Source organism: Anser anser (assembly GCF_964211835.1).
Source record: "Anser anser genome assembly, chromosome: Z".
Classification (NCBI taxonomy): domain Eukaryota; kingdom Metazoa; phylum Chordata; class Aves; order Anseriformes; family Anatidae; genus Anser; species Anser anser.
Window position 1 is genome coordinate 1,367,657 of NC_139723.1, and position 25,867 is coordinate 1,393,523.

General features: G+C 41.8%; 1 long non-coding RNA gene across 1 annotated transcript; it reads left to right on the forward strand.

Moving 5' to 3' along the window:
* The first annotated feature begins 659 nt into the window (after positions 1 to 659).
* Positions 660 to 21,681, forward strand: LOC310890096. Its single transcript, XR_014577017.1, has 4 exons — positions 660 to 1,493; positions 1,921 to 1,961; positions 2,405 to 11,700; positions 17,581 to 21,681. It is a non-coding gene; the product is annotated as an uncharacterized lncRNA (long non-coding RNA).
* Positions 21,682 to 25,867: the final 4,186 nt, after the last annotated feature.

Below are 25,867 nucleotides of genomic sequence, written 5' to 3' on the forward strand. Positions count from 1 at the left end.
CAGAGGTAGGTGCTGCTTCCTGAGGGGACCTTGACTGCAAAGCACTGAAGCAATTTCTCACCTCTCCCAACACCCTACAGCTAAACCCACGCTCTGTGGTAGCTCTGCACCAAAGGACACCCCAGACAGAGGCCCAGGCACAATTCAGCTATTTTTGGTTGCTTATGCCTGCCTATACAGCCCATGGAAACAAACAATGTACATGCTATACATTTAAATTCAAGTCGGTTGAATTGTTTTGTGGTTAACAAAATGGCTTTGTATGCTTCTGGCAGGGCTTTCCGAAAAACGTCTGTAGGCCTTTCAGCACACAGTACGTGCCTTTAGAAGTGGCAGATAGCATTCTAGCTCTGCGCATGGTCCTTGATGATGCAGTGCCTTCAGTCGATACAGCGCCCGACACTGGCGCAGGAAGATGAACAGAAACACGCTTAAATTGGACACATCACTTCTGGGTGGGTGGGTCTCACTTTTATTCACCCTGTATGCAGTTACCAATCCTTCCTGTATTATTAAATCGTATATTTTGCAAATAGGCCAAATAAATATCTTACAACCCCCCTAACAATAAATAATATCAAGTGCATATTTTTTCTGCTGTAGGGTAAAAATGGATGCTGACTTACCCACAATTACCAGAGACAGAAGCAAGGCTTTTAGAGGGTTGTATGATGGAGGAAGCTTCTCATGCCCCTTCTCTTTAGACTGTAAATCAAAAAAGGAATAAATAACAGCAAGATGTTAGCCAGGCAGAGCTTGGTCATCCCAGCCCAATTATTTTCCAAGTGTCTTCCCAGAGTATCTGAACTCACAACAAATACCAAGGAATTTCACCCCAGTTCTGCAACATGCAGAAGGCGATAAGAAACTTCCCGATTCATAGACAGGGAAGCTAAGTCAGTGAGACAGCAAATAATGTGGTAGACTGAATATGTGGTGTATTTCAGAGCTGACACCAGAGCATCAATTTCCCTTGTACCGGTCACACAATCACTCTTCCTCTTGAGCCTTGACCTACTGAGGAAGGGACATCCCACCCTGACGCCCAAGGAGGCCACCTCTTTGATGGACGTGGGACGGGCAGTCCTTCTTCCAGAAGCTTTTTCTGTTTTTGTAAATTTGGAAATGGTGCCTTACCGATGCAGTAGTTTTTTCCTCTCACCTGGAAATGGGGGCTTCTGAGTTTCCAAAACCAGATACCACCCAGTGATAATGCAGACCTCATTATTTATCCATATACAAAGTGAATGCTCAGCTGGTGTGCCTCAGAAAAGGAGTTCTGGTGAGTTTTGCAGGTTTGGTTTATTTGATCATTGATTTATTTATTTTCTTCTTGATGTTTTGTAACCAAAGAAAAGAACAACTGTATTTTCCTTGAGAGAAGAAAGAGTTTAGCTTGGACTGATTCTGTGAAGAAAGCAAGTTACAAAGGAGAACTTGATGAAGAGAAGAATTGTTGCAGCTCCAGCATGTAAAACGTGCCTAAGTTAATGGTAAGTCTTTCATTTTCACCTTGCTCAGTTCATTATGCAAATAAGAGAATTTCTAAGGAATGTGATTTGTTGTATCTATCTTTTTGTTTGAATAAATTGAATGAGAAGAAGGGATTTAACATTTTATTTTTCTGGGCACTGAAGATCTCTCCAGCAAAAGTACTAAATATCTTGTGATTAAATTAACTGATTTTTTTACTTGTGTTTTTCTTTTGTTGGCATTTTTATGTAAACATTCTGGCAATTTAATAATCTATTCTGGAGATGTTTTCTTTTCTTTCTCCCTCTTCTCCGCATTTTTTTTTCCTACCTAAAAATGTCAAGAACAAGACTGGAAAATATGAGGAGAGGTGTTTTTAAGAAAGTGGTTTTCATTGAAATCTCCTAAGAATTTACTATTTAAATCTTTTTTTTTTTTTTTTTAAAGGTAACTTCGGTGATATGGAGCTTAAAAGAAAAAAATATGGAGTAAGTTAGGATTCCTTTTCCTATGTACGTTTAGATGTTTAAATTTTCTATCTTGAACAACAATGAGTGATGAACAATTAGAACTAAGATGCTGAGAGCTGAGAAATTGTGAAAGAACAACACAAGAAATATTTTAAATTCATTTATTTTGTGGAAATGTTTTCAACATCTATTTAGCTCCACTGGGCATGATGAAGAAAGGATTTCTTTAAAAAACTTGTAAATTAAAAGGCTCAAATTCTTAAATCGAGGTTCAAAATAATGTCTCCAAGAAATCTTCAAGACATTAACCTTACACTCAGTATATATATATATATATATTTAACGGAAAGACATGTTTATTTATTGGCATAGAAGTGTAAATGCTATGCTATTTCTTAATATGATTTCTGATTATTTCTTTCACCAACCTAATACTAATTGTAATCTGATCTTTCTTCCAGATGTTGGTGATGGAGTTTAGAAAGTTTTTGAACAAAACTTGAAACTACCACCCTGTGTTCTGGATTTTAACTTTTATTCTCCTCTTCATTTCAGTGAAAGGATATAGTATTTAGACTTTCATTTCATATCATAATCAACTGCATTGAGATACTTCATTTCCATCAAATCACTATTAGATGGCCTTCCCCCTGCTTCCTACTTGAGAGTCCCAGCACGGGTATTGTGTTAGCACGGCACACATTTCTTCCTATGAACTAATTCCCAGGGTGATTAGTTCTTTCATGGCACCTGGAAAGGCATGGGAATCCTGCTCGTTCCGTGAGGGAGGGAATGAGGCAGTGCCTCCGCCGGCTGTGTTGCTTGGAAAGCACCGTAACATTGCAGAGCGATGCGGTCTGATTTCGAAATGATGTGAAGTTTTTGAATCCGAATTGCACCAACTTCTGCACTGAATTGCTGAGTTCTGGTTTGTGTAGGACTGCGATGTAAAGAAAAAGCAGATGGGGATTTTCCAAATAGAAAACTACATGTAAAGTTGGATAATTTTTTTCCACCAAAGCTGTCAGTTTAGAGCAGTTTGCTTCCAAGTCAGAAATCTCATGACTGGCCGTGACCTGGTTTTGATTTCAGTGGGAATGCACAGGATGAAGAACTTTTTTCTTCTCTTTTTTTTTTCCCATATCTATACTATCCAACATAAATGCTAGTATCCACGAGCTTATGCATTGATTTCTAGCAGGTGTAACTTTTCTTCTGTGCACATTCTCATACAAGTCACTTGCACAAATAATAGTGAACCACACAGGGCCATGAGGCAGTATCTGTAGAGTTTGTGTTTGGTTTGTATTGTCAAAATTCAAATGAAGATTGGCTTCTTGAGGATAAATGGGTTTTGTTGCTGTTCATGTTGATAAACAATATATATTATCTGGCAGTTTCCTTAGAGTAAAAAAAGATATATATTGATACACAGAAAACGAATGCCTTTTAAAACAACACATATGTTGCTGATAATATTTTGACCCCAAGATATAAAAATGGTGTGCATTGCCTTATGAATTTTACAGGGATATGCTTATACTACACAAAAAAAAGGATATTTCTCTCTTATTTTTTCCTTTTACCTTGTCAGTCATAAGCAAGAGAGATAGCTACCCTTTGAAAAGACGTGAGTCTCACCAGCCAGGTGGGTCTCACAGTGGGGTGCACACCATTAAACTCCAGTGTGGGTGTCAGCAACGCTCACAGGAAATGAAAGGGAAAGAACATGTTTTACTGTGGCAAACTTCCCAAATGAAAAAAAATTAATATCTAGATTTTGTAAGTATTTTTTTAAATAAATACTGCTGACTTAAATCTAAATGCCATAAATTTATTTACTAAGGATCTGGGAGTTAGATCAAACTGTTGTGTAAGCAAAATATTTTATGTTGCAACACGTTTTCCATGATCAGCAAATAGCATCAACACTTGTTACTAAAGACTGTCACGTATTAGTATTCGGTAAACCATAACATGGTGAAATTCCCAAAGCAAGAGAAAAATTTAAAAATATCGACATTTTTAATGTTCTTACTATCTTAAGATAAAAACACAAATTATTTCAGAAGACTAATCACAAAATGAGGAAAAACATGCAAGAAAGCCACCAGAGCACTTACAGCATTGCAGCACTCAGGGCAAAAAAGGCTCTGTTTTCACTCTGTGTGGAGACTGGTGGAATGCAGAGATACAGACAAATTAACAGTTCTGCATGGAACATAAAGTATTTCCGTCATGAAAAGGTACAGAAAGGAGATCTAAAGAAACCGCTGGACTTCTAGTAGCTCATATGAGGTGCAGAGAGAGCTCAACTCATGTGAAGAATTCCTGTAAGAGCATCTCCTAATCTGCTCTTGTGAATTTTATTTATAGACTGTCATAAAAGAGTCAGCGGCAACATTTGAGCAATCCGTTTGTGTTCACAGGCCTAGAATTTGCACTAAAACAATTTTTATTTAGAAATCAAATAGGGGCTTTCCCACAGACCATACCAAGGCCACACGTTGCACAACACTTGGCAGCAGACATCAGAGATGCATCACACATTCTGCCTCTGCAGTTCTCCAAAACTCTTTACAAGCAAGCCATTCATCCTCTATGCTATTAAAAATAAATAAATAAATAAATAAAAATAAATACATAAATAAAAAAGATTGATGGGATAGAGAAGATGCTTGCGCTTACATGGTCCCCTCCCAGCAACTTGTCTATGCCCCATATACACAATTTACTACTGAATTATTGCTCTGCTGTGTTCTTCAGATATGTCTGCATACAAACTGTCCTCTGATAAACCAGAGAGAGGCTATCCAGCACGTCTCCCCTTCTCCAAAATCAGCTGTACGTGTGCTTTCAGTACTCGCTAGATGTAGTACGGTGGGGAAAGTTTCCCTGTGTTTCTCTGAGATGGAAAGCACAGGCAGTCACTGCAGGAGAGCTAATATACTGGGAAGTTACAGTTTACACTGTGTTTTAGTGGTTAGTTTGCATTGCCTTTCATTCCAGAAGATTGGATTTAGTTTAAACCCATTGCAAAGCAGATTGAATAAAATGGGAATAAGGCAGAATCATAGAGTCATAGGGTCATTGAATCATTAAGGTTGTAAAAGACCTCCAAGATCATCTGGTCCAACCACCCCCCTAACACCAGTATCATGTAGATTAAGGTATCCAGAGATAGCAGTTGCATCATTTTCCAAGGACATACAAGTACTTCAACTTCACCTGCCCTGCGGCGCGAGTCCTGGGCCCCCATCCCAGCCCTCCTAAAAAAGTGTACCATTTTCAGTACTTTGCATTATCCAATGTGATGATATTCTCACTTGCACATAACTTGTGAATGTGTTACCTAGCTGCACCAGAACACACTAGGCTGAAATAAGCCCACATCAAACAGGTTAAGGCCATGAGCTTTCTTACATAAAATCATTCCAGAAAGCCTGTGTTTTGTGGAAGCAATTAAACTGCTGTAAATGCATTACCTGAAGTACTTCATTACACAGAGTGAGCGTAAAGAGAGAGAAAGCAAAACACACGATAGCATAACAAGGGAAGTTTTGATTACGACAGGTCTGGCATCTTATTACTTTTCATTATTAGTTTTGTAGAATATTGCTTAACTTAAAATACTTCACAAATTTTAAAAAGCATGCACATGAGAATGTGCCCCTGGCAGACACTACACCAGTTTCATCACTGCATATTAGAAACAGGAAAGAAGAAAATGAGCTCTGTATCTGTATCTGTTCATGTTTCTTTTTTTTTTTTTTTTTTCTCCATCAGAATTCTGATTACGCAGCCAACAGGATGCATTTCCACGAGGCACTTTGCGTTTATCAATATTAATTGTAGCTGCGCGGAGGAGAATGCCATGCTGGCATTAGCAGCTGTTTTCCACATCATTAGCTGTGTTATCAGCCCGTGCTCAGAACCCTAGCTGCACCTTGATCAGCCTGTGACTAATATTTGCTCTTTAGCAAGGCATCTGTTTTTAATGAAACTTTAAAGGCAATTAGTGACTCAGTGTGTCATTGAATTGGCTTTGCACATCTGAAGAGGAGTTAAAAATCTTGCCTATAGTGTAGTAAATGAAAAGGGTTTAATGGTCCCAGAACAGCCATCAATTACCTCTATTATCCCATGAATTATCTCTTGCAAATTTCTTTGCAGGTTTAGCGATCTGGTTCCTTAAAAAAAAAAAAAAAAATAAATTAAAAAAAAAAAAAACACTCAGACGAGAGCGTTTTCCAGGCAGCAAGATCTGCTTCAGGATCGGCTCCTGTAGCAGCGTGCTACAGCATGCTGCTTATCAGAGCTGCTGCAAGGCTTCCAGGCAGGCTCAGCGGCAGTGCGGGAGGATTAGGAAAGGTGGCAGATCAGCATGACCTGCCTCTTCACCTGAGAAACTAAAATGTCAGAAAATGTTTTGCTGCGGTAGGCGTTGTTTTCAGGCAGACCAGTGGTGTCTTCTCTTCTTCCTCTGCACAGACATAAGTTGCCCATAGGGAAAATGGATATAAACGGATGAGTGAGATCACAGAATTAATTCGGGGCCCGGCCTTTTGGTGTGTATCTTGCAGTGCCAGATTTAGCCATTTCAAGTGGAAATGAATACCTCTAGAAAACTAAAACCATTCATATGTCTATCCCATATGTACAGCTTCAGTGCGTGTATTGAAAGCACTGGAAGTGAAACTGCACAGAAATCTATTCATTTCCGTGAGACAGTCCTTGCAGGAATATTACGATATCTCATATGATTATCCCCCTTTCAGAAAACCTGTTTGGGTTTCCAAATATGCCATTTCTTCCTTTTTTTTTTTTTTCTTTTCTTTTTTCCAGGAACACTGGGGAAAAAGAAGGGGTAATTATTTTGGATCCCTAGCACTTCAGTGGGAGATAAGAGAGCTGTGCTTCTGACATAGAAATCCCTTATTAACACCATTTGCCTGTGTGTTTTTTGAAAAGATATTTCAGAAAAGCAAATCAGATACAAACCTGCACTTTTAACTAAAACTCCTTTTTCTAGGTTTTGACTTTTCTCTCTTGCACTATCACTGTTGTAATGCTGCTAGAGAAGTGATATAATATAATGTAATACAATACAAGAAATGATAACTAAGAGTCTGCATTTCCAACGTACACCAAAAAAAAAAAAAAGACTACTTAGATTTTCTTTATAAAAAGAGAGAAGGGCACTGATCCAATTATTCCAATTCTCTCTCTTTTTTTTTTTTTTTTTTTTTTAGTGTAGCTCTGAGTTGTTGCCAGCAGGAAATGGAGTGGCTGTGAATCTTGTTCTCCAGCTGTGCAAAATGCAGGCTTGTCACCAATTTCTAGCTCTTTCTGGTTTGTCAAAATGGAATCTGTGGAATTATTAGAGGAAAAAAAATTACCGTTGTTACACATGGAGGCACGCATGCAGGCAACATTCTGAGACACATATTTGTTGTTCTCCTTCTAGCTAAGCTTTTGTTTTGACTTTTCAAGTCACAATACTCCCACATAGAACAGGATTAGCATAAAAAACTTATTGTTAGCAGGCCTGAAGAATGCCACACAGAACTGCGTGAGCATGTTTAATAATTTTCAGTATGAATTCAGCCAGGGTTATTTCAGAAGTGATTTAAACCAGGAGCCAGGTTGCACACAGAGTTCACGCAGCACAGCAAAGTGATTCATCTGACAAGGTAATTTTTTTGGGGGGGGGGGTTGTGGTGGGGCTGTTATTCAGCCAGCTGCCCCATGAAACAACCACAGTTATTAACAAGGGGAAGACACGGAGGTAGAAACACGGGGCTGAGGGGTAGAAAAGGATGTTATTTGCTTAGTCTGGTCCTGGCACCAGGCATGGGCAAGCACGCCATAACCTGGTGACTTTCGACTAATGCGGAGTGCTCTCGGCAGCAGTAACAGCTTGTACCCAAGCAGAGAGGCACAGGAACTGTACAAGCCAGGCTGCACGCGGAACAATTGCATAATGATGGCCCAGTGCATCCAACGAGTTACTAGGGCACATGTGGTCTGCTTTTTTCTATCCTTTTACATGTTCTGAAATTGCACAGAGCCTTTTAAAGAACACCTGTATGCTACCGCGTGTGAGGTACTTACAAATGGAGGGTACAGAATGAAAACCCTGTATGTAATGGAGCAAGAGGAATATGGCACAGAAATCAAGGTAATAAAAATTAACACAAAAATATCAGAAGAATAACAAAATAAAAATAACAGCCATAAAAACAAAGCAAAATAAAAGTGACTCTTTGATTTTAAAGAGTCAGTTTGACTCTTTGATTATAAAAAGCAGTTTCCCTATGCTTTCCCTGCCGATTCCACCCAGAATATATCAGTAATATCTTGGCACAGGAAAACATCTAAGAGCAGGGTTGCACGTGAGGCCGTGCTGATGTGCCACTCTGCACAGGGCGAGACGTAAACTCATGGATTGATGCTCCCCTGCTCCGGGGTCTGGCATCACGCTGTAACTGCACTCGACCACCCTGACCCAGTTCTCTGTCAAAAACCTCTACAAAAATGCAAAGCCCTCGCTGCAGGGCTGATGTTCTGAGATGTTCAAGAGTGGTCTGTAAGGACAGGTGAGATGGCCACCTGTGATGGAGAATTTTGTGATGGCAGCGGCGTGCCGCGCAACGACCCTGTGCTGAACTCCGCCCCACCAGGATGGTTTACTCGAAATTTCGGGATGGGGAGAGAGCAGCTCATGATTGCTTTACCGAAGCTGCTGGAGCACCCACCGGGCTGCAGACGGAACACCACCGTGTCTCCAGCCTGCTCGTGCAGGTCTCCTCTCTCTGTGAGACCCTCTGCTGGCAGCAGAAAGCCGGGCGTCTTGATGTGCTTGCACACAAAGTGACAGGGAAATTGCCCCAGATAAATACCTACCCCCCTTCTCTCTACGTGCCCAAGCTCAGCCAAGGATCAGGCCCTTAAGGTCTGAAATCTCACCTGTCTTTTACCTTTTTGGTTTCCGCGTGTTTCTGGGATGCTCGGTCCCAGCCAGATGTGATCTGCGGCAGCACCGCACAGAAAGCTGCTGTCTCTGGCATGTGGGGCTTGGTCTTCCCGGCTCAGGTCTCCTGAACGAAGCGTCATCATCCACAGACTCTCAGAAGCAAAAAGCCAGGTGTCACGGTCAACGTGCTGTGTGAAAAACAAGCCTTCCTCCCTGTCTTTGCTTTTCCTTTCTTTCCTTGAAAATACGAATTCTTTTGTGTATCTTCTCCTATCACATTTTCCAGCCGACTTCTTTGAAACTATGAGGGCAAATAAAAAATATTCAGGACAGAAAGAATATATATATATATACTTACCTAATCACATTAATCCAGAACATATATATACATATATGTGTGTGTGTGTGTATATATATATATAAAATGAGTTTAGAGATAAAACTTACAGAGCTGGTGACAGCCTTGGTTTTATGAGGCCCATGCCATCATTGTGGTCCTTTTGTTCTGATACAGAGGAAACCACAACATACTAACAAAAAGACCCTGTTCCAAACACTATTTCCAGGCAAGTAAAAGGCAGGACAGATGGAAAGTGACTGTGCTGAAGTCTCTCAGCAGCTCTCTCAGATGGAAAAAGAAGCCAAGTATCCCGACACCCGGGCCTCTGCCTTCCCACAGCACCACAGCGGATCACCACAATGCCCTTCATCAAAGAGATCTTTAGTTTTTATTTAGAAAAGAGAAGAGGCTAGCTGTCTCCCCGAGGCTTGGTTTGGTTGGGTTTGGTTTTCCCACACTCCGCAGGGCGATAAACGTCACGTCTCCAGCTTGCTAAACTCTGGAGTTTTGTGCTGCCATGCTGGGCTATCGCTCCAAGACGTCCTGAGGTGCCTTGCCTGTGTACAGCCCTTCTGTTTGCCTTTAAAAAAAGGTATGAGAAAACAAAGAAAAATAACAATTTTTGGAGACGCAAGATGTATGTATGCAGCCATGGCTCCTGAGCACTGTGTCTGCATTTCCTGTGCAAAGCGCGTGCAGGGGGTGTGGGCACAGCACAGCCTGCTTGCCGTAGGTCACATCAGCACCCAAAACCCCGCGTGCAGAGAAGCCGAAATAGGAGAAAGGGGATGACAGCCTGGTGCCCTGGCGGACAAAACTACGCCAACACCAGTGACCGCAGGCGGGGCTCGGGGCGTCTGCTGAGAGCAGGGCTGGAAGGCGACGGCAGACGGTGACTCTCTGCTGGGCAAAGCCCCCGCTGCGCCCGCTGGGGTGCTGAGTCGTGCTCTGCTGGGGAGGGTTTGCTGAGTCACCGTGCTGCTGCTGCGCTGCGACGACGTGCTGCACGGGGCTCCACCTCTGACGGCTTTTTTTGGTCTTTTTTTTTTTTTTTTTCTTCTCTCACTTCTGCTCCAAAGTCAAGTCATTCCCAAAGCGGAACAGCTGGTCTTGCACCATCACCACCCAGCGCCACCGCGCCTCTCCTCTTGGCTGCTCACCAGTGCATCAGGGGCAGGGAGAGCTGCCGAAGGCGAGACCTGGGTCCCGTGTCACGCAGCACAAGGTCAGGGAGGGTGTCTGTGTCATACACACCCGGCTTCTAACTCAGGGCTTCACAAAAGCTCCAGCCATCAGAGGCCAGAGATACCATGCCAGAAATCAGAAGTGCTCTCCCCTCGCCTACAGCACCAAGCCGGAGCCGAGGCTGAACTAGGAGGGATGTGCCTGGAGGGGGGCTACAGCTCCTCTGCCTCTGCGGTGCCCTTACCTCCGTTGCACATTGGCAAGTTGTCCAAGGATCAAGCTCCCCTCACCAAGTGCAGCATTGCAGCAGAGCATTTCTCCATCCAGAGGAGTGACCTTCGGTTCCCGGGGGTCTTTGTCTTAATGAGGACTGTGCATGGAGGCAGCTGAAGCCAACTGTAATCTCTTCTTTCAATACAGCACGCAAATGGAAATAAAGCTAGTGGAATAGCACATGAAATGGTGTTCTATGTTTCTTGTCATGCTACAGATGCTTTGCATGGCTGCAGCACTCACATTTACTTAATATTTTTCAGCAGACGTGCATCAGCCTATTTAGTTCAACATGCTGGCACCCATCCCTGAGGTGGTGAGCCATGCATGAGAGGCATTGCATCCCACCGCCAGTCCCTGCAGCTACCCAGACTAACCTACCTGAGCATCTAAGCTGCACCGTTCCCTCAGGCACCAATATTTATGACCCTATGCCATTTATAAAAAGTCTTTTCAAAAGGAGCCACCTGGGAAACCCTCAATGCCAGGAATTCTGCAGCGGTGATTTAAAGGCGGTATGCAACCAGTACCAGAAAACAAGTTCAAAACTGGAATATGAAGGGAGTTTATGGTAAATTTATGGAGGAATGTTGCAACTGAAAGAGCTGAGAGAAAAAAAAAATGATTTTCCACCTCTACCAGTGGTGTTTGCATTCCATTGTTGCAGCAGGATAGTAAAGGAGAGGAAGGGAGAAATCTATGGCCAAATTCTCCTTTGAACTTCAGGATGCTATCTGCTATAACATCCCCCCCTGCGTGTTCTTCATGTGAGCTGTGATGGCATCAGTCAACCAAAAGGAGAATATTTCTGTGTGCTGGAGCTCTGTGGCCAACACAGCTGCTTGACTCGCTGCTGGTGTGTTTTCAGCCAGTGCAAGTAGCTGCCCCCGGACAGATCCAGAGGAGCTCGTTGGCCTAGGGTGGGAGCTTTGCTTCTGCTGGTGTCATGGCCTGGGAACTGTCCTCTCTGTTTTAATTTAAAGGTAAGGATGCCATCGTCAGGTCCACTTTATTGCTACTTTACGTGCTTTGCTGGGGAGGTGTTTTTAAACACTAGTAATGTCAGTACTTTCGAAAACACTTCTTTGACTATTCTGCATATAATAATCCTCTGCTTCTCTGGCCCAATAGATGGTTTCAGTGAAAACTTCAAAAAATAGAGCAGTAACCAGAAATTGCCTACTTGCAGGCCATAGCCCCCACCCACGATATATCGTTATCAAATACGGAACAGCTGGCCCAAGATAAGAGCCACTTTCTCCTTTTAAAACCACAACTAGTCTGATTCAACCAGAATCATAATCCGCATGGTGGCTCCACAAAGATACTTATTTGACCTTTTTAAACTTTCCTGATTATCAACAGCATGCACCTCTGTGTTTTCATTCCCTTCCCCTTGAGACAATGAATATTCACTAACTGCTTCATCAGCAGCTGTCAGATCACAGGAGTACATTAGAATAACAATAGGCAACGGGGAGAAAAACAACACTGCAGTCTCAGAAAGGCATAGGCAATGCTAGCCATCCTGATGCTGGGAGGGAATCTGGTATGATATGGTTTATAGGAGTATCTCCCAGAAATAAATGCTTCACAAGGAAAATAAGAACTTGACTTTAGTAAATGGAACCACAGCGTATTACATTTTTCTTTTTGGAACTTTGGCTTAACCAAGATGTTCTGAGCCTGAGTATTCCCCTGATGACCATGGGCATAAGGGACATGCAAAACCCTCTGGGATCAGACCCTGTGTTTCACAGCAGGAAAGTGCCATCAGAACTGGAAAATTCAGCCCATTGTTCATATAGGCTCAGAAATATGCTGCTTGAAGGAGTTAGCATTTCATTTCCGTACCAACCCTGGACTTTGCATTTTTGTTGGCTGGAATAAAGCTGCCATTAACATGGCTCTGTGTTTCTCTACTAACAACTGCTGCTTTGGTGTTTTAGTGTAGATAGTGGGTCATTGTTAAATCACACTAATTGCTTGATTATGAAAGCAAACATTCTTAAAATAAAAGCTGCCAAGGCTTTAACTTTGTTCTCTGTTTGCCTAAGATCTTTTTGTTTGAATATGCTTTCCTCTGCAAAAAGCGACGCATGTTTGCCAAGAGCTGAGGTAGAGAACACCATTTGTTCTTTCCATTAGTTTTACACATTGTTGTCTGTTTTCATGAAGTGTACATGGCAGGTAGTCTCCAGCCAATTAGTAATATTGAGCATTTGTATGTGACCACTTTCTAAGCTCTATGACACACACTACAGTCTGACAATATACTTCTGAAAGGCACTGTCTTGTCTACTGACTGCCTCAACCACAAAGACTGGAAAAAAAAAATCATCCCTATGTTAAAGCCAACACAATTTATTCCACAGTCAGAGCTTTTAAAAGCAGCTGGATCACCTAAGGATAACTAGTGCAGTCCCTAACCAAGAGTAACTTGTCTAAACTTAAATCAATATTAAGCTTCACAGGGGCTTTGTTCACGAATGATACCTTTTGATCTGGTTTAGTCTTTGTTTTGACCTTCACCAGCCAACCTGACCATGTTAAACTCTCCTAAATTGAGACACGTGTGAAGAAGTTTGTCTTCTTCCTGGCACGAAATACCAGCTGTTGCAAAAGTCCTTCTTTAGATGCCTGTTTTTTCCATTACATGTAAAGTAAATGCTGGTATCTTTGAGTACACACACAGTTTCTTCCTCATGTGCTGAACAAATACTGCTCTTAAGTGATCAAGAAGCAAGGATCCTGAGCTGCTGTTTTTCTCCTCTGCATGTCCTGTGTCAGAGAATACTTGGAAAGTAGGAAAAAAAAGTCCTCTTTTAAATAACAGCTTAAGGTGACATAGGCTTGATGTCTTTATGGGCATAGTGAGGATAAAACAGCAATATGAGAAACCTTGATACAACCTCCCAGCTGAAAAGAAGTACCTACAGCTTACGTGCAGAACGTATTAAGCTGTGAATGCTAAATGGGCACACCAGGAAATAACCCCTTACCCACCCAGTGCACAGAGCAGTTCCACTGTGAATGGTGGGCAGTTGTGAATGTCTGCAGGTGCTGCCACTTCTGCACGAGTGCCAGTCCTACCGGGGCTTCTCCTGCTTCATGCTGTCCAGCTTTAGACACACTGGACCTCCTCCGGACATTGAAAATTCACTACATCAGGATGTCCCGTACAGCAGAGTGGGTCTGCAGCTCAGCTTTCTCATGTTTCACATTCAGATGATTTTTTTTACCTGACTTTTACTTGAAGCTTTGGCTCTCACAGGTCAGATACCTAGCTGCTCTGGTCATCGACAACACTCACGTTCTGGACTGCGTTCTACAAAACAGCCCAAAAGAGAGAGGGAAAAAAATAGTTTTAAAGGATAGTGCACAAATGAGTGACCACGTTGTTCAAGGATCTCAGCACGAGCCAGTTAAGCCATGTATTTGGTGTGGGACAGTGAGACTTTTTTTAATGATAGACAACTGGAAGAGTTTGGGGGACCCCACGAGAGGATGTGCTCAGGATGTACAAGCTCCTTGGTGGGATCTTGGTACTTTTATTTGAGTTTGGCCAGCAGTAACCAATACACTGAATCCAAAGCAGCCTAGCTGAACAGAAGCTCACCAAATGCGGGGAGACATCCTGCACACCCTGTGGTCCCTGCTGTCACTTCTGGAGTCATCCCGGTGGTGCTACATGCCTCCTGGCTGATGCTGAGGGTCGGGCACTAACCTGTGATCCCTGCAGATTACCCACGGCTAGTGCTGCCGGGAGGGTGAGCCCATCCTCCCTCCTGATGCGCTGGGCTGGGCAGGTGGGAGGAGGAGGGAAGAGAACGAAAAGCGTTGGGATTGTTTGTGGCTTCTTTCCCGGTGTCTACCCACCGCCCTGGAAAAGAGGCACCTCGTGAGTGCCAGGCTTAGGAAGGAATGAAAGGGCAAAAGATTGGAACGGCGTCCTGTATTTCGTGATTCCCCTCAGAAAACAGGGTCTCTACAGGGCAGGGTTTCCCAAAGGACGGACCACCCAAGACCTGTCACCATAGCTGTCTGCCCCTGAGAAGACATCTCTTCCTCCTCGCTTTCCTCCCTAAGACAAGCAGCCCAGGCTGTCCTACAGCAGAATTTACACCTCTTTAAGTACCAGCAAGAATTGTAAGCAACTTCGAGGTCATTTTTTGCCTCAGGAATGAATACATAAATGAAGATGCTTAACATAATTAATGCGGCCTCAAGCCAACACAAATATTAGAAGGGAGTTGCAAACCCACAAAGCCACAAAGTGTGGGCGGCGTGAGCCTTTCAGCTCTACCCTCGCTGCAAAGCCTTCTCTGCTCACGCTGGGCCATTTCTACACCTGCTATTTTTTGACAGCTCTCCTTTATCTATAGGCTTTTGGAAATGGCTGTTTTGTGCTCCACTCCAGGTTTTCCATTCCCTTTGCAATGGCTCCCTCCTCTCTGAGACAAAGCAAGCTGAAGCAAGCTGCCTTCAAAGCAGCAGGGAGCAAGACGTTTGATTGCAGCAGGAAGCATGCCATAATTTCACATACATCTCCCAGGTGTGATCCATCAAAAACATTTACAACAGTAAAAGTAGACACTCACGTGTGTATAGAAGTAGCACAGTACTCATTCTTTTCCTCCAAATGTTAAATAACGTCCCCCTGGTACAATGTAAAATACAGTTCTTTCCCCAAGTGTATGTTGCATGATGATGTAAATTATCTGTTTATTTTCAAAGATCAATGTCTTTACACTGATGAAAAGCCTTTAGGAGGCAAGTTGGTAGCAATACAATTGTGCCTTTGAACTATTTTGGCTTGTCTATATAGTGAAGCTTTAAAGCCAAAATTGGCTTTTCCAATTGTCTTGTTTATTCATTATTAGCATAATACTTACTTAGGCATTAGCTATTAAAGGCTCACTGATATTTTAAAGTATTAATTTTGAAATCTGTTTAATAACTTTTTTTTTTTCTTTCCTATAAATACCCAGAAGATTTATTTGGGATTTAGGATGCCATGTCAGGCAATTCAAGAAAGAGAAGAAAATGGCAACCTCTTTTAATGATTTAATATTCAATTTTTATTCCCTCTTCAGGAATTGGAGGTGTTAGGTACCTGGAGGGGCTATTTCATTACCTGAAATCATTCACTAGATAGCCTATAATGCAGGTGTCTGGAAGTCGCATAACCTGTGTATGAGGGACCGGCGAAAGTGGAGGCATGCACGGACAAATACAATCTTCCACTCAGCAGAGAAAATCTCCTGCTTCTGAAGCATTTGCTCATGCTTTGCACAGGAAGAAATGACTTACTTTCTTATGCAAACAACACTTCGGGATCAGCCCCTAAAGTGCACTGGTTGTAGCCATCACGAAATTTCTGATAAATGAAGAAAAAAATGGGATTTGGATAGCAAATGATTTTAGCCTCATATTTGTCCACATATTTTGGGTCTGAAACTCTGTGCTTTACTTGGCTTTATCCTAGAACTACATCCATTTTGGGAGAAGTAGGTAATATTGAGAGAAAAAAAAAATTGATGGATGAATTATTTGGGAGTAATGGTATTTATACATATTTAATTTTTATCACCATCTTACAGTCTTTGTATAAAACTAGAAGAGTTTCATTCATTTTTACTGTACATCCTCCCTGTGTAAACCTAGTACTCAGCAGGCTGAGGGCAGCTTATTACAATTCGAATGCTATAGCAACCATAACAAAAACAATTATTTCCTGGGGACCGCTGCTGTTCAGGGGCTGAACCTGAAGAAAAGGCAAATAAGGTGGTACTCTTTATGTTGTTCTGTATTTCAAAACCAAGAGATTTGGTCTGCAAACAAAGGAACAATAAATGCTAGACGTGAACACCTTTTAAAGTAATTGATAAAGAAACTATGATGCATATGACCAGAATTTATCAATCAAGAAAAAATTCTGCTAAAAGAAGTAAAATATTATACTTTTAATATCAATTTAGCATTTATATTATGATAAAAACATGCAGATGACACAAATCCTGAAAGGCATGCAGAAAGGATTTACCTAAGTTTAGGCTGATGCTCCTGATGTTGGGTTTCTAACCCTGTGCTAAAACATGGGTTACTCTTTTCTGTCAGAAAAAAAGATGGCTCACTAAATGTGTGAGCTGGTCTGAATTGCAGCCGTTTCAATATTTAACTATTCATTCTTTTTTTCAGTGTTGTTACTTTCACTTTCAAAACTATCATATGAACCAGACATTTAAGTGGTTTGTTGATAAAACTCCCATTCAACCAAGGCTGCCAAAGAGCTTACGTGGATCATTCCATGTTTTAGCACTGAAACCCCGCCTCATAAAAAGTTTTCATATCTTTTGATTTCCATCTTCATAATCCTGGATGCTGTTTATTTTGCCTAAATGAATAATGCATTACAACTTTAACTACAAAAATGCCTACAAGATGCCCACCTACAAAAATGCACAGGTTTAACATTATGTGTGAGAGAAGTCTGGCAAAAGCTCATGCTGTGCAGCCGAGCATATCAGCTTAAACTAGCGTGTTAACAGCAACAAATAAAGACAGCAGTTTTATGTAGCCAGCAACTGCTCAGGTCCTCTATGACTGTGAATACACATCTATTCTTCCACACACAAGTCAAAATAAATAAATAAATAAATAAATAAATATCTAGCAAGCGTTTCTTTGTATTGCCTCCCCCTAATCCTACCCTTTATCTTGTTAAACCTTCTGCATCATGCCTGAGCTTTGGGTCAGGAGTGCATTTTGCAGTTGTTCAGTGAAGGGGTGGTACGTGCTGGGTGTTGCCTGGATAAAGATACTCATGGATTTTTATTTTTATTTTTTTTTGTCTTCTCCAGCATTTGGAGTTGAGTGAAAGGATTGTGGCCCCGTGTGTCATCCAGGCGAGGTGTCCTGAGTGGGGCAGCTCCCTCCCTTCCCTGCCAGCTTGCTGGGATGAGATCCTGCTGGTTGAGAACCCACACCATGCTGTACATATTCCAGCAGGGGCCGATGGAGATGGTCCAGCGCCACCCTTGACCAAGGCAGGGCTGCCTCCAGCAGCTTGCTTCAGGCCATGGCCATCAGGGTTTGAACGTCTCTGAAGGTGGAGATTCGCTTTCCTGCCTCGGGCTGACCTCTGGGCTGCCAGCAGCCAGAGCACCGAGTTAGCCAGGGCGATGCCCACCACAAACACATAGGCTTTTCTTACTGCTGGCAGGTCCTGTGAAGAACTGACATCAGGGATCCCTCTGTCCGTGCAGGAATATGGTTTAGCAAGAGCCTGGGGGTGGATACAGCAGGTACCAGGCGATTTGAGGATTGTTGCCTGACCGGGTGGCTGTCCTCACTAAGCCCCATAGGTAGGGATATAAGCTGCGAGGTGCCTTGAGTGATCCTTCCTCCGTGGTCTTTCATTTTATGTTCCTCATCTCAAGAAAATCGTGAGCCAGCTGAAGAGGCCCCGCAATAAAACCACGATCACTGTCAGAAATCTAGAAAACATGACTTACAAGGAAAAGACTGGAAGAAACAGGACACTGCAGCCTGGAGAAAAGAGAAGGGGAAGACAGATGGTTAAAAGTGTCCACAAACTCAAGGACTGTTGCAAAGGAGAGGACAGCAATCGGTTTCCTCCATCTGAGGTGAACAGGGTGAGAAGCAGTAAATTTAAGGAACAGGGAGATTCAGGCTAAACATTAGAAAAAGCCTTCCAGCAGCTAGGCATGCCGTGAGATCTCTTTGAGAGCAGGTCGGACAGGACTGACATGTTTTGCAGATCCTGCTACCTGCTGCAAGCCCCCTTGCAGCCTGGGCACTCTCCTCTTTCCCCAGATGAGAGACATCCCTGCGGTAGGAATACATCAGGTTCGTTATTCCTCATCCAGGATGTGTAATCAGGCGCTGATAAGGGTGCATGGGGAGACCCAGCACATGTACAGCAGGGGGTTGTGCAGACCTGACCAAGCAGCCAGGGCCACCACGGTGTGCCAGCACCCGCGTCTATACTGGTACTATACTGGAGGCAATACAAAGAAAAACCTCATCCCCTGGCCCCTTTTCCTGATTAATCTATCAACATCCCAGTCAGTTAGGAGCAAGCAGCTTTAATAATTTTCCTCAATTTGCTTAAAACAATAAATTAATTTCTTGATACCTAGTCAAATAAATTGTTCGGCCTAACTTTCATTTCTACTGCGAGTAGCCCTGAATTATTTTTATCAAGTTGCTAACTAACCTGTTTTAACTGTTGCAGAAGGTGCTTTAAAATGACTTATGTGATTATCTTTTTAGAGAACCATTGGTCTAGCACTATATTTGTCAAATACTGTGTGGTAAACTTTAATGCAAGTAAGGAGAAAGATTCCTTTAAGACTTTTGTGTTTTATTATCAATTTATAGTGCAAAGTGTGTGGAAGAAAACATCTGAGAAATTAGTTTTTTTGTCTGCAAGTTTTACTGAAGAGCCTATGAAATACTGTAACTCAGAACTCAAGACTGTTTTCCAATTTTCTATTAGGTTTGTATTGATTTTTTCTCTTTTCATTTGCTATTTTCAAGTCCTCTGATGTTTGCTTCTTATATATGCAGTGTTCTCTTTAAAAAGGAAAAAGAAAAAAAAAAAAAGAAAGTAAAACTGCACACGAAAAAAACTTTGTATTCTCTTTCTCTCAAGCAACAATTTAGATAAAGGCCAAGCAAGCATACCAAAGGAAAAGGGGAATGTTCTAACACAGCTTGACTGCCATTGTAAATGAGTGCAGGTGTACTTCAGAAATAAGGACAAAGAATTTTCCACCATCTGTTGCATATGTTAAAAAAAAAAAAAAAAGCCCACAAGAGTTTAAATCAGTATATTATGGAAAATAACATGCACATCGCTGTTATCCCAGGTAATTAAAAATATATTGATGTGAATGCACACTCATATGGCTCTTTGACACCTACTTGTTTCAAGTAGGGGTTCGTACTTACATACTTGAATCTTCACATACATATTGTTACTTATTAGAATTTTGTAAACTCTCTCTTGAGCACACGCTTGGTTTAATTAATGTGTGAAAACACACCTGAACAGAAAAATGGTGCATAAGTACTTTATACTGCATTCTATCAATTTCATACACTTTGGTATATTAAGATATGTTAACAAACAGATTGATGCCTGACATTATGAGCTTATAACTGTGCAATGTGGTTGTTAAAATGCTTATTATGAAGAAGGCATTTTGAATCGTGTGTAGAGTATCATCCTTTAGTACTTTTGTTAGGGAGTGATCGGGAATGTACTCTAAGGGAGTCGAAGCAACCTGAGCCATCCTAGAAACAATCCCAGCCTTTTCCTCTGATTCTGTGTATTTGGCTGACCACCTCCTATCATTCCTCACTAATCTCCTTGCTGCAAACTCCTCAGGGAACATCCAGTCCTCTTCAGCAGAGAAGTGTGATTATTGTTATTCACAGGCTTGAAAAGGAAGAATAAAAGGAATGTTACAGACTGTTAGGGCTCAGGAGGTAACTCTTTTCTCTCCGGAGCAGAAAGCTCTCTGACACCTGCCACCCTGCTTTTTGCCTGAAGGCAGTAAAACAAAATGGATGTTTACTGGCACATCAACAGTAACGTTTGTATACATGTACAGTATTAATGCTATATTCAGAATACATAGTTCTGTGAAGTGCTTTATAGCAAACTCTAAGGAGAGTATATCAATCCATAGGTACAATGCCTAAAATTCAGCAATGTCCCATGTCATGAAACAGCCACTAATTAGCAGCGGGAAGAAACCACTTTTAGGGGATGCTTTTTCCCACAACAGTCTTCGTGTAAATTCTTGCACCTTCTGAGGGGCTCCTTTGGGTGCAGGGGCAGGGACAGGGTGCACTCCTGGGTGCCCTGGTGCCCTCTCTCTCCAGCCTGCCCTGGTGGCAGCTCTCCCTCTTTCAGGGTCCCCTAAACCCAACTCAATCGCTTTGATGCCTCACAGTATTGAATTATAATGCATTTAACATGAGACGAGCAGCTTTTAAAAACTGTCAGGGTTCTTTTAACCCCACTTATCCAGATTTAAGAGAGACTACGAATACTGCACAGATGCACTGGTGCGATAAAAAACACAGGAGACAGCAACCTCCTTTACTATAACATTGCAATGAGTTCTGATGAAACAGAAAAATAAAAAGGGAGTACGCCAACATATACAAAACCAGGTAACATATGCAGGAAAAACATTTAATATTTGTTCAAAACTTTTGATGCTATCCATAGGCAGTAGAATTCTGGATGTGATCACAAAACTTCAAAAGTGGAAAGAAACACATGCATCCTAATTTTTAGCACAGGTTACAAGTTCACTTCATCATAGGCAAAATTACTCTAATCATTGTCAACGTAGTACGACAGAACGAAAAAAGGGCAGAGGCACGGCTGCATTCAAAAACTTTGGAAGTCAAGGGGATGTTTTTAATGATTAGCGTAGCCTGCCGGCTGAAGGTGATGTGTTGCCTTGTCAACGGCTATGTAATTTCCTGGAACTGTGTGAAACTGTTCAGGAGAAGAACTATGGTTTGGAAATACTCAGACATGCATTGCTACTCATGTCATGTTGTCTTGAAAGTGACTTAGGAGAATGGCAATAAGAGTGTTGCATTGTCTAGCCCAATAATCACATGTGATACTCACTACTGTTTTTCTTACCGTAGCCCATATGCAAGGAACTTTACCCTGATTTTTCCAGAGAGGACCACAATGCCATTAAACCCTTGCCCCAAAAAATTTAAAGTCAAAACTCCCACATGTTAAAACAAGCATTGTTTCTAAAAGAGGTGTAATGAACATATTTGCCTTCAGCTGTATTTGAAAATATTTCTCTTTCATTTTGAGTGGTTTCATTCACGTATGCCAGCAGCAAAACCAAAAAAAATCATTTTTTATCTGAGCTTTCAGAAATAGAGTTTTTGTCTTTTCCTGGAGATCCATGAGGGGTTATGTTATCACCTTGTGTGTGCCTCTGAGAATCAGTTGTAGAAAATAGAGAGGAAGAAATGTTTGGTGGGGCACTGCACAATTTTATGCAATTTTAGTGAAATTTTACATACCTGTCGGAGTTGATGGTGTTTTGGAGTGAAGGCTTGGGTCAGCAGGCCCCTAGCAGCATCAAAAGCAAACTGCAGCTCATTTAAGCACCCAAAAGGGTTTCAGACTAGCCTGTTTGTGCCAAGTGCAGCACGCACGGGCGGGCTGCCCAGGAGATCCATAAACCCCAGGGGCCACTAGCACATCGAGAGGGGTGGGCTTGGCAGCCACCGTCCTCACCTGGGCCCTGTACTCAGCAAAAGTCTGGTCGTGTCCACAGCTGTGCTCTTGGCTACTGGCAAGACTGGTCAGCTAGTGCTTTTGTCAATTCTAATTAGATTTCTTCCATTTTTTGATAGCATTGTTTTCAATAATTTTTACTCCAAACCTGAAAAAAAAAAAAATGTTGCCAGAACTGCAAACTGAAAACAACAACAAAAAAAACCTCTGCCTGTATTAGGTCCACACCTAGAAGAGATTGTGTAAAGTAAAGTAGCTGATTAAGGGAAAGGGTTTTTCAAAGAATATTTCCCCTGGTATTCACTTTTCAGTTTGTACGTGACTAACAGTGTTCAACAAACTCTTCATGTGGCTAAGTCACACAATTAAATTATTATTACTGAATCTGTACAAACAGAAGCTAGTTGCTCAAATGTCTTTGCCACAAGGTCAGAGTGTTACCAACTCAGTGACACTTTCCCGAGTACTCTGGTTCCTGTTATAATCTCCCCTCGTTATGTTTTACTCATCACGTGGAAGTTGTGGTAGGCTTTCATGCCCTTTAGCAGTGACTTCTGAGAAGCCTGTAAGCCAAGGAAGTGTAGGGCTCTGGTCTTCCAGGTAACTGTCAGATGTAGAAGAAATGAGGTCAGTTTTCCAGACCCCCCTCTAGTCATACACATTATTTTCTTTGGCGCTTATTACTGGGTAGCATAATAATAAATTTGGCTGTGAAAAGGCAAAGACAGGAGCTGTTATTTAAAAAAACAGACTCTAAACCACAGAAAAATCAAACCCAGCAAGGACTGAAGCTGCACCTGAACAATTGTTATAGAAAAGCATTCTCTTCGTGTTATATAAAATGACAGAAAAAACTGCAGAGAAACACTCGTGATGAATACATGGGTGTGTGATTGTTTGTGGAACAACATTTCAGAGTTTTGGAAATAGGCCTGGAGCTTTGCGTGCCCATATCCCCAGGTAAAACTATTTTAAAACTGACTGCCAGGGAAAAGGGGTTTTGGCATCTGTGAAGTGAGATGGTGATAGTCATCCCTTCTTAACAAAAAACATGCATATATCTAAGAACAAAATGTTGTAAGTAGGTAAACTGTAAACCTTTTTCTCCTTCCTCTGCTTCCACAACCTGTCTTCCGCTCCTAGGGCCAAGATCATCAGATTTGGAAGAGAAACTTTCTGCAGGCAATAGCCTCTTTTGAAAATGTGCTGTAATTGTGTGTCATGTGGCAGTGCAGGCCAAGGAAGTATTCAGGGTCTGGTCTGGAGAACATGGAAGTCACCGGAAGAATCCTACTGATTTTAAGCAGCACACTGTCAAAGCCTCAGCGAGACAGAGTCTACAGATAAAGTAGTGCTGCCAGGCCAGCTGGCTCTTTTCCAGAAGTTGACATCCTCAGAGCACCAGTATAGCAGCAGCAGAAATAGAATAAATAGCGGAACAATTTGTTTGACAAGGACAGGCATTATGAAAGAATTCAAGTCAATATCGTTTTGAAAGCTGGATGTTGGTACAACAGACTATTGGCACAGCAAGTTCCCACTGTGCACTTAATAATAACTTATCATCTTCTATCTCATACACATTTCGGCATGACACCACGTGTTGTTTTCTGAAAACAAGCTTGAATTTTCTACTGTGTAATTGCAATGCTGAGCTGAGATCGGTCTCCCTAGCAATGCCCATTTCTCAGACAAGAAAAAGGTGTCTATGATGTGAAGTTAGTCTATACTTTTCACAGAATCACAGAATCATCTAGGTTGGAAGAGACCTCCAAGATCCCCTAGTCCAACCTCTGACCTAACACTAAGTACTCCACTAAACCATATCGCTAAGCTCTACATCTAAACGTCTTTTAAAGACCTCCAGGGATGGCGACTCAACCACCTCCCTGGGCAGCCCATTCCAATGCCTAACAGCCCTTTCAGTAAAGAAGTTCTTCCTAACATCCAACCTATACCTTCCCTGGCACAACTTTAGCCCATTCCCCCTTGTCCTTCCACCAAGCATGTGGGAGAATAGACCAACCCCCACCTCGCTACAGACTCCTTTAAGGTGTCTATAGAGTGCAATAAGGTCTCCCCTGAGCCTCCTCTTCTCCAGGCTGAACAAGCCCAGCTCCCTCAGCCGCTCCTCTAAGACTTGTTCTCCAGACCCCTCACCAGCTTCGTTGCCTTTCTCTTTTGTAAAAGAAAATAAAATATAGACCTGTTCTCTCATGCTACAAAACAGGAGTCATTATTCCAGAGACAACTACCAGCCCATGGGTCATACACATTCACTGGAGCAGTGTGAGGTGGTTCTCAGTCTCCAATAAGCATATTTAAATGGAGCCTAGAGCATGCCGTTCATACCACTATGAGTTGACCAAGGCTTTGAAAGATAAAATCCAAACTAAATCAGGTATTTCACTGTAAAAGCAGAGCTAATCTGAGCACCTGCATTCTTTGCACATATTGATCTCAGCAATTTCCCGTGTCTCTCTTTCAATGTCACTTAACTTCTCCTCTGTTGCAGTCACTGTGTTTTCTCTGACAAGAGAGAGAAGAGAAGGAGAAAGTAATCAGAAAAGATGAGAAGTTAATGCAATGTTTCAGAAAGTGTTTTAGAAGCTTTAGGGTTCATTTCCTTCTCTGTCTGGGACGACCTAGGATGATGGTCATAAAGTACTAGAAGAGTCAATTATGTTGAAAGAATTAGACTGTTCTATAAATGCCTGTTGCACAACTGTAATTGTATGATATTAGATGGTGGGTGTAGAGTTAGGTTCTCGTCATTTTATGTTTACTGGTTTGTGCTGTCTCCATTACCAATTGTAATCTCAACAGAACTTGGAACTGGTTCAACTTTTCCAGTCTGGGGACCACTGAATCTTAAGCAATGCAAAGAGCAAAATTTTTCATGCGTAAGTTGCTAAAAGCATCTGTTATCTTCACACTGTTTTCTAACTCACTTTGCCCAGTCACCTTCTGTACATCTCGTAGAAATGCTCAAAGGCTTGTACATGTTTATAAACAAAAATCTTAAAACCACTTTTCTGTACCTTTGCCTGACTTAAGATTGCAGTGTAAATTATCTTACACATATTTCTCAGGAGCTCTGCAAAATGTTGGTGTGATGGACATACATGTGGGCATATCCAAGTCAGATCTACTTTTGTTAGTATGGGAAAGAGTAGAAATGAAAGTCACACAAAAGACAACTGTAGTGTGTGCCCCAGACAGGCGCATTGTTTGTTGCTCTGTTTTGATGACAATGTTCAACTGTATTTGCCTGGACAAGAGAAGATGCCATGCTGCAATTTCATCACCATTGGCCATGCAAACACAGCTTCAGATAATGCAGTGGATAAGGGTGATTCTTATAAAATTCACCAAAGCCCTTCCATTAAAGCTTTACAGGAATCTAGGAAAACACTTTGCAGGCCAGCACGGGACCATCTTTGCATTCACTGAAGCCTTTTCAATGATGGAATTTTAAAACTCATCCTTTAGTAGATGTAAAGACAGAATTATCATTCCACTCAAGAAGAAATGGAAAGCAAAACTTTATCTGTCTAAAATATTAGCAGGCAAAATGGTTATTTTAACTCTGGCATGGTTAGTATAGGTAGCTAGCTAAGTGAGGTACAGTACTTTGGCAATGACACTGCAGTGAAAGTCATTTCTGTCTTGCATGTTTAATATTTTATACCAACTCATTTAATGCTCACGTATACCTGTTAGTAATTTTTTTTTTTTTCATTTTGCATCCTACTAAGTCAGAAGGAACCAAAACATTGCTTGTGTTAACTGACAAAGCTCACTTTTAAGCCACATCAACTAATAGATGTAAT